The sequence below is a fragment of the Chionomys nivalis genome, chromosome 7 (genome assembly GCF_950005125.1).
Source record: "Chionomys nivalis chromosome 7, mChiNiv1.1, whole genome shotgun sequence".
NCBI lineage: Eukaryota > Metazoa > Chordata > Mammalia > Rodentia > Cricetidae > Chionomys > Chionomys nivalis.
This window is the reverse complement of record NC_080092.1, coordinates 37,283,078-37,298,743: the sequence shown is the minus strand read 5'-3', so window position 1 is coordinate 37,298,743 and position 15,666 is coordinate 37,283,078. Positions and strand designations below refer to the sequence as shown.

Sequence of the window (15,666 nt, the reverse complement as noted above, 5' to 3'; positions counted from 1 at the left end):
ATGAGCCAACTGATGGTGGAAACAACCAAAGCCTGGAGAGCTCTTGCTTGTCAGTCAGGTTCAGCTGAACAACAGTTCAGATTGCTGCGTCTGAGCAGGTTGCTGGGGAGGTCACTTTCTCCATGACCTGAAGTATTTCTCAGGGATGCTGGAGAGGGGACTTCAAGACCCAGTGTGTAAGGGGAAGGTTGGGGTGCCAAATGTGGACAGCACAATTGCACAAATGTTTCCAGCTGTGTGAAGGGGACTCTCTCCTGACCTTGACCCTCTAGTTATGGAGCCCCATGTGGAAAAGCAGAAGCAGGGGATTTCTCCAGTGAAGGAAGACAGTGGACGGGGTTGGGATGCGAAGAATGGTAACTCCCGGGGGTCTCTCCTTTGTTTTCTCTCAAATATGGGTTCTCCACATAGGCTGTATGCTGTGTCATTCAGGTAGCCAGGGCAGAGGAGTGCTCTGTAAAGACTCATCGCAGACAAGCTGCCTTGTGTCTGGGCAGGTTGTCAGGCAACCAGGTCAGGAACCAGAGCCCTTTCATGGCTAGGATTCCCGTGACCCTCGTTTTACAGTTGGGGATCCCAGGCTTGGAGGGACTAGCTTATGGAACCTCGTAACAACCTCTGTCTTTTTGTTTGTTTTAGGAGGGACTGAGACAGGCTCTCCTTCTGTTGCTCAGGCTGGCCTGGAACTCACAGCAATCCTCCTGTGTCAGCCTAACAAGTGCTGAGATTTCAGGTATGAACCGCAGTGCCTCACTACAACTTTTCATTTTGTTTAGTCCTTAAAACCCATCCAGGGAGGGAGGAGCTATGGGAAAAAAAGGAAACTGAGGTGCTCCAGTTGTACATAACTGCCCAAGGCTACATAGCACTCTCTCTCTCTCTCTCTCTCTCTCTCTCTCTCTCTCTCTCTCTCTCTCTCTCTCTCTCTGTGTGTGTGTGTGTGAGTGAGTAATGTGACTTTGGGGGAAAGGGGCATCCAAACCACCTTTCTCACCCTAGGAGTCTGGGGTGATTTGGGGTAACACTACCTGCCCCAGGGATGGGACTCAGTTTCTTGAGCTGTGAAACCCAGGAGAGAGGTGACTCCCTCCCCCACTCCATCCCAACCCCTCTGAGTTCTGGGCGGCAAACCAGTTGGCTTCCTTGCTTTCTCTCCCTGCAGTGAGCCAGAGAGCTGGCAGGAGGGGGATGATCCGCCTCACTTCTCCCACCTCCTCTCTCTCCTCCTCCCTGGGCCTAGACACACCTACTCCAACTTTCTCAGCAGCCTCTGGGCTGGGGCTGCGCTGACAGCCTTCCTGCTCGGCTCCCCTGTACCTCCCTCTGGAACCTTCAGCTCGGGCCTGGGGACGGGGACCCCAACCCAGCGCCCCCTCCTTTCAGACATCCTCTTTACCTGAGGTGCACAGGTAAGACCTAGAAAGGGACTGGGAGGTCGGGGCTGGGATTATAAAGTGAATTGTTTTTATATCTGGTCTCAGAGCAGGCTGGCACAGGCTTCTGGGAGGTGGTGAAGGAACCAGGAGCTGGCAAGATAGACATAGAGGGGTAGACAGGGACCCCAGTCTCTGTCTCCCTAGGTGGACTGGTGACAGTACGTCAGGTTTGTACCTGGCACTGATCAAAAGGACCCTCAACAGGATCCTCAAAAGATTCTGAACTTGAGGAAGAAGAGGAAGGTCATATTTGCACGTGGGGATGATTGTACTCATGTCCCCCGCTTGGGCTTTAAGGATGCGGCTTTATATTATATGGATATTTCTCGTGTCATTTCAGAAAGTAAACTGAGGCAAGGGACTAGCGTCTTATGAGTCTGAGGGTTACAGAGAGCCCATGACAGATAAAGCTACTTGGTAAGGTGGAAGGAAGGCTTGGGAGGAGGTAGACAGCAGGGACACCCATGCCTCAACCTGCATGCAATCCTTCAGAGGTGTCCTCCCAGAACCTTGGCTTTGCTGGCTGTGCCATGTGGACATATGCTGTGACTGAATGCCGGGGAAGGAAGGTGGAGGTCTGCGAGGCTCTGGAGTAGACTCAGAACACTGCAGAGATCAACTCTGCTCTCGTGTCTTGGGGGAGCAGGACCTGAGGCCACAGAGCCCAAGTAGAACACTGAAAAAGCCACAGGGTTTCATTTCAGTCCTCCATAAGAGAAAGATGGTGTGTTCGCCCCGGCATGGGGAGCGGCGAGGCTGTGCTGAGGCTTGCCAGGAGTTCTCAAAGCCACCTCTGCCCCAGTTGGGATCCAGAGCCCATGTCTGGGCTCAGGGAAGAAGAGGGAGGTGGAGAGAGAGACTCAGGACTGCTAGCAGTCTAGCCTCTAGCCTCATTTGTCAGGTCGGGGAGGGGAGCTGAGGTAGAGCCGATTTTCATGCTCTCCACCCGTGATAACAATGATGGTTGTCATAGGCAGCATGCGCCGAGTGTGTGCTGAGCTCATCCTGTGTGCCCGGGTCTGTGCTGGGCATGCTCACGTGGTCCTCTTAGTTTTCCTAGCAGACAGTGTGGTGTGGCATGAAAAGAGAATTCGTCCTGTTCCCGTGATTCTCTGTGGCTCTCTGGTCCTGCGTCTCCACAAATGCAGTCAAAGCACAGAGGGCCATTAGGATTCAGTTGTTTTATTTAAAAATTGTTTTACATTAGGTGTGTGTGTGTGTGCAAATATATGGGGATTTGCATGTCACAAAAAAAAAGGTCAGAGGACAACTTTCAGGCGTTGATTCTCTCTTTCTGGAAATGCAGGTCACCAGGCTTGGAGGCAGGTGTCTTTATCTACTAAGTCCATCTTGCCCACCTTGTTGGTTTCATTCTCAATTGGTGCTGGAAATGTAGGTCAGTGGATAGGGTGTTTACCTGGCATGAACAAAGTTTTGGGTTCTAGCCCCAGCACGGTATAAACTGGCCATGGTGACACAGGCTTGTCACCCCCGCATCAGGAAGATCAGGAGTTCAAGGTCATCTATGGTGACACAGTAGGCTCAAGGTCAGACTGAGCTACGTGAGACCTTCTATAAAAATAAATAAATAATTTGGTGAGGGTCAAATTAACCCCACAATCCCATTGTACAGACTAGGCAGGAAGAGGGGTCTGCTGGCTAAGTGCCCGATGTTCCCGTAAGAGGCAGGTGTGAGGCTTCCCAGAAAGCTCTGCACGGAGCACCTGCCGGAGTTCTCACGGGAAGACACTGTATCCCCAGTGCTGTCTAGTCCAATAGACGGAATAAGGCAGTGAGCCTCCTGTCCTTGTGCCTCAGTTTCTCAGCTGTGGTATAAGGAAGGCTGAAGAACCAGAATAAATCTTGTTTATTGTCTGCGATTCCTGTGATTTCATGAATCTCAGCATCTAGTCCTTGGGGACCTGGGAAGCTATAGGCAGGACGCTTGTAGTCTCCAGTCATTACCCAGCAGCCCTGCCTGATGTCTGTGGGCTGCACCTCCTGGCTCCGCCACACCTGTCCTTGGATGTGGGACTCCGTGTCCCACTCCCAGCGTCTTCTGCCCTGGTGAATTAACTGCCCTTGGCCTGGTGAAAGAGAGGGGGCTTCCATGGTAGGCTGAGGCATGGTAGCTACCACTGGCCAGACAGGACTCCACGGAAGAGGCCAGCATCAGGTGCTGAGCTGCAGAGAAAAATCATCTCAGGGTGTGGACGATGGGGACCTTCTGGTGGCCCCTGGGTGGGCATGTCTGAAAGCTTCATGGTTCTTGGGTCACCAATACCAACTAAGCCAGGGCAGACCACGGAACTCTACTGTTCCATTCATAGTGCTGATAATTCCACTTAGAGCGGCGTTTGAAGGCAGCTTTACAGAAAAGGGTGCAAATCTAAATCCGAGTGTTATTTAGCTGTGTGATTGGGTGTCAACTTCTCTAAAATCCTCGGTGTCTTTATTTGAAAAGCAGAGACAGTCATGGTTCTTTTCTGTGTATACCTGTGTGTTTATGGAGTGTGTATGCACAGCAGTGCACATGCATGAACAAGCCAGAGAACATCCTTGGATGCTGTCCATCTTGTTTTCTGAATCAGGGTCTTCCACTTACCTGACACTTTTCAATTAAGTTAGGCTGCTTGGCGGGTGAGCCCTCGTGATCTGCTGGTCTCCACCCACTCAGTGCTGGGATTACAAACTTGCACCAAGCCCAGTTTTTATATGGGTTCTGAGGATCGAACTCAGCTGCTCAGATTTGCAAGGCAAGCATTTTGCTGGCTGAGCCATCCACCTAGTCCAATATATTTTGTTTCTTAGAGAATTGGTGTGAGGATTCAATGAAGTCACAGCACGGGGCCCACTGATGGCTCTTCTCTCCTCTACCTCGATCGTGTGCTCTCAGGGCACCTTGAATCCAGCCTACAACTGATTACAATTAGAGCTGCATTGTTGGAGGTCGTCTCTCTTGCTAGAATGACAGTCATGGGACTGTGTGGCTTGAGGCAGAGCCTGGTGCATTCTGTATGTGATGTGTGAACAGTGAACTCAGGAGAGCAGAGACTGTGGCCTCTTTTCTGCTTGCAGATGAGAGGGCCTGTGAGTTAACACCATCACAGACAGCTTAATGATTCCCAGAGACCGTGAGCGAGACAAACATGGCATGGGAAGCTGGTGACTACACCATGGTCACACAGCAAAGGACGAAGGCCTGAGCTGGACCGACATCTTTGTTTCTTCTGTCTCACTCTGCCTCAGCCAGTCTGAGGTCATTCTTAGGGAATTGTGGTTTGACCCCCAAGTCCCCTAAGGAGTGCCAGATGGACAATGAAGTTGATCACTAAATTAATGGAATACTCTCCAGGGCATAGAAACTCATCCATTGGACCTTGTCCCACATCACTAATACACATACACACACACACACAAGGAGAGAGAAACAAAATGTCACACACACACACACACACACACACACACACAGGCTCTCCTGTTCCATAGTTCTTGCCACCCAACCAGCAGGTGTCTGTAACTGTCCAACAATCAGAAGAGTCCTCGAGGGTTCCAAGAATTGCCTGCTGAAGAATCACGGGTCCTGCTTTATACATAACACCATAGATTTTTAGCATGTACCTAAACTCACATAGCCAGTTTGGAATGAAGTCCTCTGTCAGTTTCCACCCAACAACAAGCCTTTGAATGAGAAGGAGAGGATGCTTGCTCACTAAACCCTTGGTGCATGTCTCCAAGCTAGACCATCATCATATACAGTCCTCAGCACAGTCATCCTTGTGGTCCTCTCCTGCCTCTTTCTGTCACCTTTCTTTTCATTGTGGGTCAAACTCAGAAAGGTCAACTCCTTCCTGTAAACCATACAGCTTCTTTTGTCTAAGTTTCCCTTCACAAGACCTGGGCTACACAAGACCTTGTCTCAAATAAAACAAAATACCAATAACTGGTGGAGACAGGCCACACAGATGGTTTAACATCTCAAGGTAGGCTGTAAAACAGGCAAATTCAGACTGACACAGAGGGACCATTGTGCCTACACTATACAGTGTAGCTACAGATTTGATGGAAGCTTCCTGCAGTTGACAAGGAAAGGCAGAGGAGAACACATCTCACAGAGAGAATGCAGCAAATACAGAGACACAGCAGAATGCTTTCAAGTGCAAGACCCTTCACGCGAGTGGGGAGCACTGCATAGCTGTCCTAGGAAGTAGAGTGGGCTGGATCGCGAAGGGAGTGCAGCTTGGTTTGCTTGCTTGCTTTTATGTGTTGAGACAGGGTCTCTCACTATAGCTCAGGCCATCCTGGAACTCACTATATAGTCCAGACTGGCCTAGAACTTGCAGCAATCCTCCTGCCTCAGTCTTCCAAGTGCTGAGATTATAAGCATGTGCCATCATTATTGTTTCTGAAACAGAGTCTCACTATGTAGCCCAGGCAGACCTTGAATTCCTGACACTTCCCTTTCAGCCTCCCAAGTACTGGCATGACAGATATGGGCTACCATGCCTGGAGCACGGCCATTTTAAATATAGATAATGAAAAATTGTTCATATATACAAAGGTAAACAGTGTTAAGGTCCCTCATTTTCATCCTTTAACAACCATACCTCCTCCATGCCTTGCCCAAGCTTCTGGCCCAGGTTACTTTGAAGCAAATCCATTTGGCTGAGTTCACCTGGATCTCCCTGCAGATCTTTGCATTACATATTAATTTATGTATTTATTTATTGTGTGTGTGGTCACTGGAGTGCCACGGTGAACACTGTAGTAAAAGGACAACTTTCGGGAGTTAGTTCTCGCTCTCCACCATGTGGGCTTCAGGGATTGAACTTAGATCATCAGGCTTGGTGGTAAGTGCCTTTTCCCACTGAGTCATCTTTCTGGGTCCCATCCCCACAGGTTTAAAACCAGAAGGGTGTTATACCACAGGGCCGTGTATGACCTGCACACTGGAGATGATGAAGGAACTCAGGTTCTAGTGTCTTGCTAGGCACACCTCTCTAAAAATGGAAGACTTACTTGAGGCAGTGATCAGATTCAAAGGGTAAGGTGTCTTGTCTCCCCTTTGGCTAGTCCAGGGCCTGATACACCCATTGTTACCCATGGATTAATTCAAAACTTGTCTCTAAATCTATTTTCTTCCACAATCCAGAAGAGTTCAGTCTGAGAACTTAGCATCTTTGAGTTTGCAGAAGATAGCAGCTCCTTCCTACCCCGCTCTCAATTTTCTTCCTAGTCCTGAGATCACAGAGGCCTGTGCAAGGCCACCAGTGTGGCCACAGTACAGCAGTGCCTTCCCAGGCAGGATGGGCAGGAGCTGCCGCAGTAGCAGCTCCACCAGCTCCCCGGGCTCCTATGCCCACGGCCAGGCTGTGCAGGATGGTACATGCCAGTGTGGGATAACGTCAGCCTGTGAGAGTGTGTTGGCTTGCCTGTATTCACGTGCCTGAAAACAGAGTTGCTGTCTGCCCCTCCCCTGGGTTCTCTCAACACATTTGGGACCCAAGGGTCCTAAACTGTATTGCTCTGGATCCCTGGAAGCTCAGCTGGGGAAGCCGAGAGGTGGTGTTGGAACAGTCTCTATGCGTGTGAGCTCTGCAGTTGCTCCAGCCTGATCATCACTGTTCATTTGTAGTCCAGGACGCCCCTTCACCTTGATGGTAGGGCACACCAACTGCCATTGCACTGACATGTTACAGGTGACAGAGTCATGCTAATCGAACATCATGTGTTAGCAGCTATAGGGGAGGAGATCCCGAAGTCTTGGGAATTGATTCAACTCCCAGCATCTCAAGTTCTTGGATTCAGACCAGTAGCCCAACCCTGCAGGACCCCTGTATGGAGTGCTGGCACAGGGCCTAGCCAGTGTCTATTACAACTCTTTAAGTTCTCTGCGTAACCTTTCAAGGAGAGCACACGAAGTCCATGCTGCAACTGCTGAGTTTTATAAAGTAAAAGCGACTATTGGTCAACCAGAGTCAAAAGCAGATGTCACAGCCCCCAGGAGCCCCCCAAGGTCCCTTGCCATGCTAGCTGTCTCTTTGTATCGCATGACCCATATCCAGCTGGCTACCTCAAGATGGCAACCCCGGCTCCTTTTCAGGCTAAGCACTCTGTCACAGAGCTAATGATTTGGGAGAGGCTCAGTGAGTTTATTGGAAGTTGCTAAACTAAACTTGACCTTGGGATTGCTTTGCTGTGAGTACCCTGTTCTGTGGCCCCTAGATTAGAGTTGGCCTCTCCAGATATTTTGGAAAGCTGCCCATTCTGAGTGTATAGGAGTAAAATGTGGCTGGGGCTAAGGAAGTAAATTTTCATGAGCAGCGAGGGTCTGGGCGTGGCACTGTGGAGTGTTGGTTCCACAGCTCTGCCTTGCCCGGTACTGTTCCCATACGGCTTGATTTCGAGAACCTCCTCCTTCCTGGTTCCTGGAGGCAGGAAGAGTCTAATGTCCCCGACTTAGAAAACTCCACTTGATTCCCAGCCAGTTAGGCTGCTGTCATCATTCACATGGCTTCTTCCTTATCAAAGTCACCTCTGAAGTTCTTGCTAGGGTTTAAAAACCTTTCTAATGAAATATGATCTTCACACAGAAAAGAGCATGAATCATAAGCGCTCAGTTCAGTGAAAACCAACCAACTCCAAGATAAACATAACCTAACTTCCACCCCAAACTCCCCCCTGTGTGTGCCTTTCAATCACCAACTGCCCCCACACCTCTGAGGGTAACTTTATCCTAATCTAATTCATACCTTCAATTTGTCTATTTTAAACCTTATATACTAGCTGTAGCACAGGGTGTACACACACACACACACACACACACAGCACCGCATCATGAACAAGACCCATCTGTATTGTTGCCTAGAACAGCTGTTCTCCTTCTTTGCGGCATAATACTCCTTTAAACAACCACACCCCAACGGACTTGAGCATTTACTCTGGTTCTTTGGGCAGTTAGCTAGAGATAATGATGATGAGCTGTGCTGGTCCTGTGAGGGATCTCAGGTGAAGTCTTTTTCATGTTCCTGCTGGGCCATGAGCTGTGCACTCATGCACAGAGGGCTTCCGTTTTCAGGTTCAGCTCTATTTCTTGCAAGCAGAGCATGCATGGTTCGTGGGCTGGGACCATCTGAAGGTGAACAGATTGCCTCAGGGAGGTAAACCGTTGCCCCTGGGGCCTAGAACACAGATGGATGAGACAGGTACAGGCTCAGAACCCGGGTGAACTTCAGACACACGAGGCAAGCTGTTTTCCTCACCTGGCCACTCATCTGAGTGATCCACCATGTCTGCTCCACCAAGGTCCTAGCATCCAGAAAATCCCCCGTGGAGAAGATGTGTTCCCATTTGAGCAACCCTAGCCCATGCCTCTAGCCAATCAGGCTTCTCAAAGTCTTGCTTAACTTTAAAGATCAAAGTCTTTCCCCTTCTCTTAGGACCCCACCTCACGAAGGCCCTATAGTTGGCGGGGGGGGGGGAGCGGCTGGACTCTCAATGAGGCATGGCACGAGAAGACCTTAAAGAAAGAGTCATGTGTCTTGTTCAGAGGATCCTCAACACCAACCACACCGAAATCATCCAGGAAACTCATTAGACTCCTGTTCCCGAGCCCCACCCCTACGGATCTTGAGTCAATAGATCTGGGGTGAGGCTGGAATATTTATGTGTTAACCCCTTCTTAGTACAGCAGCCTGCTTCACAGAGCACAGACTTGCCCGGCAGATCTGTTGAGTCTTGTGTCTGTAGATGACCGAAAAGAACATACACTTGGGGCAGATAAGGGGAATTATGGTGTATAGAGTCTTGGGGTAGAGGGGCATACTCAGGGATCCAGCACCTTTGGGTTAGTGGAGAATGCTCTGAAGTAATTCTTCATTCACCTGGAGCCTCTGGCCCTGCACACAGTCTTTCCTCATTGCTAAAAGACCGCTCTCTACTTGCTGTGACCTGCCTGCCTGCCCTGCTCTGTCCTAAGCTGCCCTGCTCAGGGGAGGGACAGGACAGATGGACCAAATGTTGGGCAGAGCCAGGCTGGAGAGAAGGGAGCTCAAGGGAGGACTGGACGTAGAACCTTGGCTGAGAATCTACTGGTGTGAGCAGTCCCGTGGTTTTAGGTTTTAGGATCCTGGTGTTGGGGGAGGGAGCACAGAATCTCTTCCTTCCTGGTGGCTCTTTCCAGTCCATGGGCATGAACAGACAGGCCGGGCAACTGTTAGACACATAGGCAATGTGAGCTTTACTCCTAGCTTGGCTGTGGGATCGGAAAGGTGGGTCACTTAGGTGAGTCCCATCAGTGTCTTTTGTGTGCCTGTGTTTGTACTTGTGCACCACTGCATACGTGTGGAGGTCAGAGGACAACTTGCAGAAATAGGTTCTCTCCTTCCACTGTGTGAATTCTGGAGATCAAACCCAGGTTGTCAGGCTTGGCAGCAAGCACCTTTGCTTGCTGAGCCCTTTTGTTGGCCCTTTCAGTGTCTTTTCCAAATCAAAGTTGAGCTCAAGGTTGCTGGAGAAAAAGTGTGTCAGCGGCTTACCTCAGTTCTAGCTCAAAGTAAATGCTCAGTTAATGCCAGCTTCCTCTGTGAGCTGCACGTCTCCACCCTTCCCTGGTCCTCAGTGCATTGCTAACGATGGCTTAGGGAACAGTTGACTCAGAGAGGTAGGAGAATAGGGGCTCATCCTTTTGGGGTATACAGAATGAGGGACTCTGCTCAGGGATCACTCAATCCCTCTGAGGACAGCCATGTCACTGGAGTCAGTCATAACAATGACCTCATCAATGTCCCAAACATGGCACCGTGATGTCTACGTTCCACCCTGCTTTGGTCTCCTAACAGCCTGATGCTTTTTTTCTGGTTGATGTATAAAAAGACTGAGGCTCAGTCAGGTACCCTTATTGGCTGAAGGTCATCAACCAGCCATGGGCCAAGGCAGTACTCAAATCTGAGCGTGACCACCACAGTATACTTCTCTGGCCCTACCCAGCGCATCTTCCTGTGCCAGAGTTGGAAGTAGAACCTGGCAAGGAGTGGCCACACCACCACTTGTGGCGAAGGAGCAAGGATTCCTGTGTCTGAATGGGGGTGGCTCCATGGCTCCAGAACAGGCAGCGCATGCTGTTCTGGAAGCAGAGGGAGATTGTACTGTGTTAGCTCATTTATAGATGATGGAAATGGACCAGAGAGGGCACCCTGCACATTCATAGAGAACACACAGCATCAGGAGGGCCATTACCCGAAGCCATCTGAGTGGTCAAAATAATATCTCCCACCCTCTCCTCCTCTCTCTTCCCATTTTCTTCCCCTCCCTCCTTTCCCCTCCCTCCTCCTTCCCTTTCTTTCCCTTCCCCTTCTTCTCCTCTTCTCTCCTTCCCTCTATCTCCCTCCCTTCTTCCCTCTCTCTAATTCCTCCTCTCTCCCTCCTTTCCTGTCCTCTTCTTCCTCACTCTCTTGCCCTTCTTCATGCTGAAGGTGGAATTCAGGGCTATGCACATGCTTGACAAGGAGATGGGACCCCAGTCCACGTCAAGCACCTCCTCTTTTCATACCCTTTATTTTCTGTCCCCTCTGAAACCCTGAAAGAGATATCTCAGGCTGTTTCTTCACTTCGGAAACAAATCACGGCAAAAAGTGGAGTGTTACAGGCCTGCAGGTGTGTGTGTGTGTGTACATGCATTTGTATGTGTGTGTGCATGAGCACGTGTGCATACATGCATGCCACGTGACTGGGACTGCTCCCACAAAGGGCTCCTGGGCACGCTGATGGCCAGTGATGTGCAGAGAATTCTGAATTCCACACATTTTTGAACTTGCCCTGTGATGGTACTGACTCCAACCTGTCAGCTACTTCAGCAGCCTGGCGTCTTGCCAAATGCTTTTCACGCTAGATCCTTCAGGTCCCCAACTCCTGGAGAGGTGAGTGGGAAAACTGAGGCTTGGGGTGGTAGAGCCTGGGAATCAGAGATGTAGAAAAAGGCAAAGAGGGCATAGTCCAGCCAGCGGTTTACAACCGCAGAAGACAGTATTCAGACAGCGATATAAGTGTCACTTCTGTGCCGAGTGTTCATGTGCATCATTGACCCCAAGCTGCAGAACAGTTACCTGATGTCAGCTTGTATCTCTGTGTGTGCACTGAGTGCTCACACGCGTGTGAGTGCATACACACATCTGTGTGTGCGCACATGGAGTCTAGAAGTAGATGCTGTCGCTCTCCACCTTATATACTGAGACAGAGTCTCTCACTTGAACCCAGGGTCTGCTAATCCAGGGAGGTTAACTGGTCATCTTACTCCAAGAATCCCCTATCAGCCACCCAAGCACTGGATTACAGGAGGGCTGCCCCATCCGCCAGACATTTGTGTGGGTCTTGGGAGCCCAATCTCAGGTCCTCACATTTGCAAGGCAAGCATTTTACCTGCTCATCCATCTCTCCAGTTTGTATCTATTTACACACACACACACACACACACACACACACACACACCGTTTTCTACTTTAAAAAATAACTCTGTGGCTGTGGCATCAAACCCAGGGCTTTGTGCAGGCTAGATAAGCACCCTGGCACTGAGAAACTTTCTTATTCCTATCTTTAAAAAAAAATCAATAAAACTAAATGGAGCTATTTAACACATGACATGTTTTGTAGTGAGAACATGTAAAGTCTATTCCCAGCAATTTTCCAGCATATAATTTGTGCATGTGTCAGGGCACTCTACCATTACGCTACACTTCAACTCACTTTTTACTCTTTATGTCGAGACAGAGTCTCACGAAGTTGCCCAAGATAGCCTTGAACTCTCTGAACTCCAGGCAGGCCTGGAACTTGTAATCCTCCTGTCTCAGCCTCCTTAATAGCTGGGACTACAGGTGTGCATCGCCAGGACCAGCCTCAGCTCAGTATTAATTGAGAGTCGCCCATTGCGCAATGGATCTCCTGAGCCCACTCCTAACTGGTGTCTTTTGACTAACATTTCTTGCCTCCCACACTCAGAGCTTTTGGTAGCAGCCATTCCTCTCTGGGAGTCTTCTTCCAGCCTTCTCTCAGTTTCCCCGGGAGACGGTGTACCGTTGGCCTTCCATGTCGGCTTTATGTCACATAGTGCGATGCTCTTCAGCTTCGTTTGCTTCCTTAGGAACAATGCGCTTTCCTTCTTTCTTAAAAAAAAAAAAAAAAAAAAAAAAGGTTATTTTGTTTGTTTGTTTTTAAAGACAAGGTTTCTCTGTGTACTCTTGGTTGTCCTGGAACTCACTCTTTAGACCAGGCTGGCTTCAAACACACAGACATCTGCTTGTCTCTGCCTCCTGAGTGCTGGGATTAAAGGCTTGCACCACCACTAGGAAAAATCTTACTTTTTTGAATTTGATTTTTTTTTTTTTTTAGAATTCCATATGAGCACTTTATTTCATTTCCACCCTCCCTCTCCTTCTCTGACTGCTTCTGTGCCCTCCACTTCCTCTCAGATGCATGACCTCTTCTTCAATTACACACACACACACACACACACACACACACGCATGCACGCACATTCACACACCCTACTGAGTCCATTTAGCATTGCCTGTGGACATGCATTTAAGGCTGACCACTAGAACTGGATAACTTGTCAGAAAAGATAACCTGGAGAGAACCCACTCTTCCTTGCTCATCAGCCATTGGTTGTCTGTAGCTCTTCATTTAGGGAAATTTCCCATATTCATGTTGGGACATCGGCTGGTGTTGCCATTATGCAGGTCACACTTGCTGCGAGACAGAGCCTTCTAGACATCACAGAGAGGCCGCACCCATGAAATCTCAACAATACGGTTGCATAAACTTTTGTTTTATCTTATCTACTTACGTTTTAATGTTAATTCCATTTTTATTTGTTTATGTTGTGTATCCATGCATGCCACGGGAGGCAGGTGGTAGTCAGATGACAACTTGGCGGAATCAGTTCTCTCCTTCCACCACGTGGGTCCCGAGGAAGGGCACAAATCCTCAGCCTGGGTGGCAAACACCTTTACCTGGCTTGCCAGTCCCCCCTCCCACACACACACACTGTTTTTTAAGTCTGAGTACTATTCCGTTGTGTACACAGACTACATTGTCTTCATCCACTCATTAGATGATGGACATGTGGGTTGTTTCCATTGGGCATCGCGAACGTGCTGCGGGGAACGTGGGTGGGCAGACTGATTTCATTTCCTTTGGAGACTCGCCCAGAGGTGGGACTGCTGGGCCATATGGTGGTTCTATTTGTAGTTTTTGGAGGAACCTCCCTGCTGGTTCCCATCACGCTGTTTACATCACCAGCAACATGGACCGGGCTTCTCTTCCTCCACACCCTCACCTGCACTTGTCTTTAGTCTTTTTGATGACAGCCATTCTAAGAGATGAAGAAAGACAGGCCTACCGATTAAGTTATCCCAGGCCACCCAGGTCGGGAGCTGAGGTCTATGTGTCTGGAGACTCAGTGCTTTTGTCAAGGCTTGAATCAAAGAGGCCAGAAGCAGAGGATATATGGCGGCCTGTTTGGCAGGAGTGGCTGGCCTCTGTGGTTTACTCTGTTCTCTCAATTCTCTCTGTTCCTCCCTCCCTTTCTCTCTTTCCTTTTTCCTTCCTTCTTTTTTCTCTCCTCTCTCTGTTTTGTTTTGAGACAGGATCTGATGCAGCACAGGTTTGCTTTGAGTTTAGTGCCATGTAGCCGAGGATGACCTTAAACTCCAGACACTTCTGCCTTCACCTGCCAAGTGCTGGGATGCCACTGTGCTGTGCATTGGATTCCCTGAGCTTAGTTCTCCTAGCTGAATTTTGTGTGCACCATCACACCTAGCCTCTGTGCTCTTTCTAACAAAGCTCTCAGTGAACGGTGTTAATTAATCCCAGCACTGGGAGGTAGAGGCAAGCAGATCTCTGGGAGTTCGAGGCCAGCTGGTCTGTAAAGCGAATTCTAGCTCTGTCCGTGGAGCCTTGGTTAGCACATCCCAGGCAGGGCTCTTTGCAGTGACCTCAAAATTCATTGTCAGTGGAGTTCCACGGGTATCTAAAGGGGCAGGGATGGTCAGAAAAACCTGGAAGGGTGGGGTGGTCAGTGAGTGGGGTGGGTGGCTCTCCAGGGTCCTTCTCCCACTCTGAAAGGCTAACCCAGGCTTTCCCCTGGCTCAGAGAGTTTTAGCTCACACACAGGTGCTCTTCCCCAAGAGGCAGTCGTTTCAGTTGGTCTCCTGGACTGCAGCGTGCCTAGCTGATACAGAGAAAGCGGGTGGCTCTCCTGGCTTGGCTTTCTCCCCCTCAAGTCCTAATCAGGTGTGGTCCTGCTTAGTTTCCATCATCAGATGAGCTAGGGCATTCAGGGTGGTGTGGCTGTAGCTGGGCTCTTCTCTCTCCTTAGGTTGGAGAGAGAAGTGGGAACACAATTCGTTTCTCTTTCATATGCAAACTGATTTTAAGGAGGGGCTTCTGTAAGTGTCCCCCAGAAACATTTACCACTTAGTTCTGCCTAACTGGTGCTGCCCAAGAGCCCAAGGCCACGTCGTCCAGTCTTGGAAAGAACAGCTGGAGCCCAAGTTTGGGGGAAAGTTTCCTAGAGTTGTGTGAATAATTCACTATCTAACAACAAAATGGTGGATTATAAAAACCATAAAACAACAGGATGATCTGTCACAGACCAAAAATGGGACTGGATCCCACCAGTTGGCTTCATGGGAAACCTTTGAAGTTTGTATATTTTAGTCAGTGTGTGTGTGTGTGTGTGTGTGCATGCGTGTGTGCGTGTGTGTATGAGTGTGTTTGTGTGTGTGAGCACGTGTGTGTGCATGCGTGTGTGCGTGTGTGTATGAGTGTGTTTGTGTGTGCGCGCATGTGTGTGCGTGCGTGTGTGCATGCGTGCGTGAGTGTGTGCGTGTGTGTGCGTGGTGTAGTGCAAGCTTGCGCACATGTTCATATGGCAGCCAGAGCACCATCTCAGGTGCTGTTCCTCAGGACACTGTCTACAGCATTAGCGATAGGGTCTCTCATTGGTCTGGAGTTCACTGATTAGACCAGACTGGCTGGCCAGTGAGCCTATTCCCCAGCCTCTGCCTCCCAGTGCTGGAATTTCAGGTGCATCCCACCACATCTAGCTGTTTTACGTAGGTTTTCGAGATTAAACTCAAATCCTCAGAATGGCATAGCAAGCGCTTTACTGCCTGAGCCATCTCCACAGGCCCTGCACAGTGTCAAAGCACTGGCCACAGCTCCGTCCCTGTGT

The 15,666-nt window shown here is 49.5% G+C and overlaps 1 protein-coding gene across 2 annotated transcripts in view; it reads left to right on the top strand.

The window, feature by feature from the left end:
• The first annotated feature begins 1,261 nt into the window (after positions 1-1,261).
• Positions 1,262-15,666, top strand: part of Fat2 (FAT atypical cadherin 2) — an 85,588-nt gene continuing 71,183 nt past the window's right edge. For both annotated transcript variants that reach the window (XM_057774816.1, XM_057774815.1), the window contains exon 1: positions 1,262-1,409. The gene's annotated coding sequence lies outside the window, so the exon portion shown is untranslated. The remainder of the gene's footprint in view (positions 1,410-15,666) is intronic.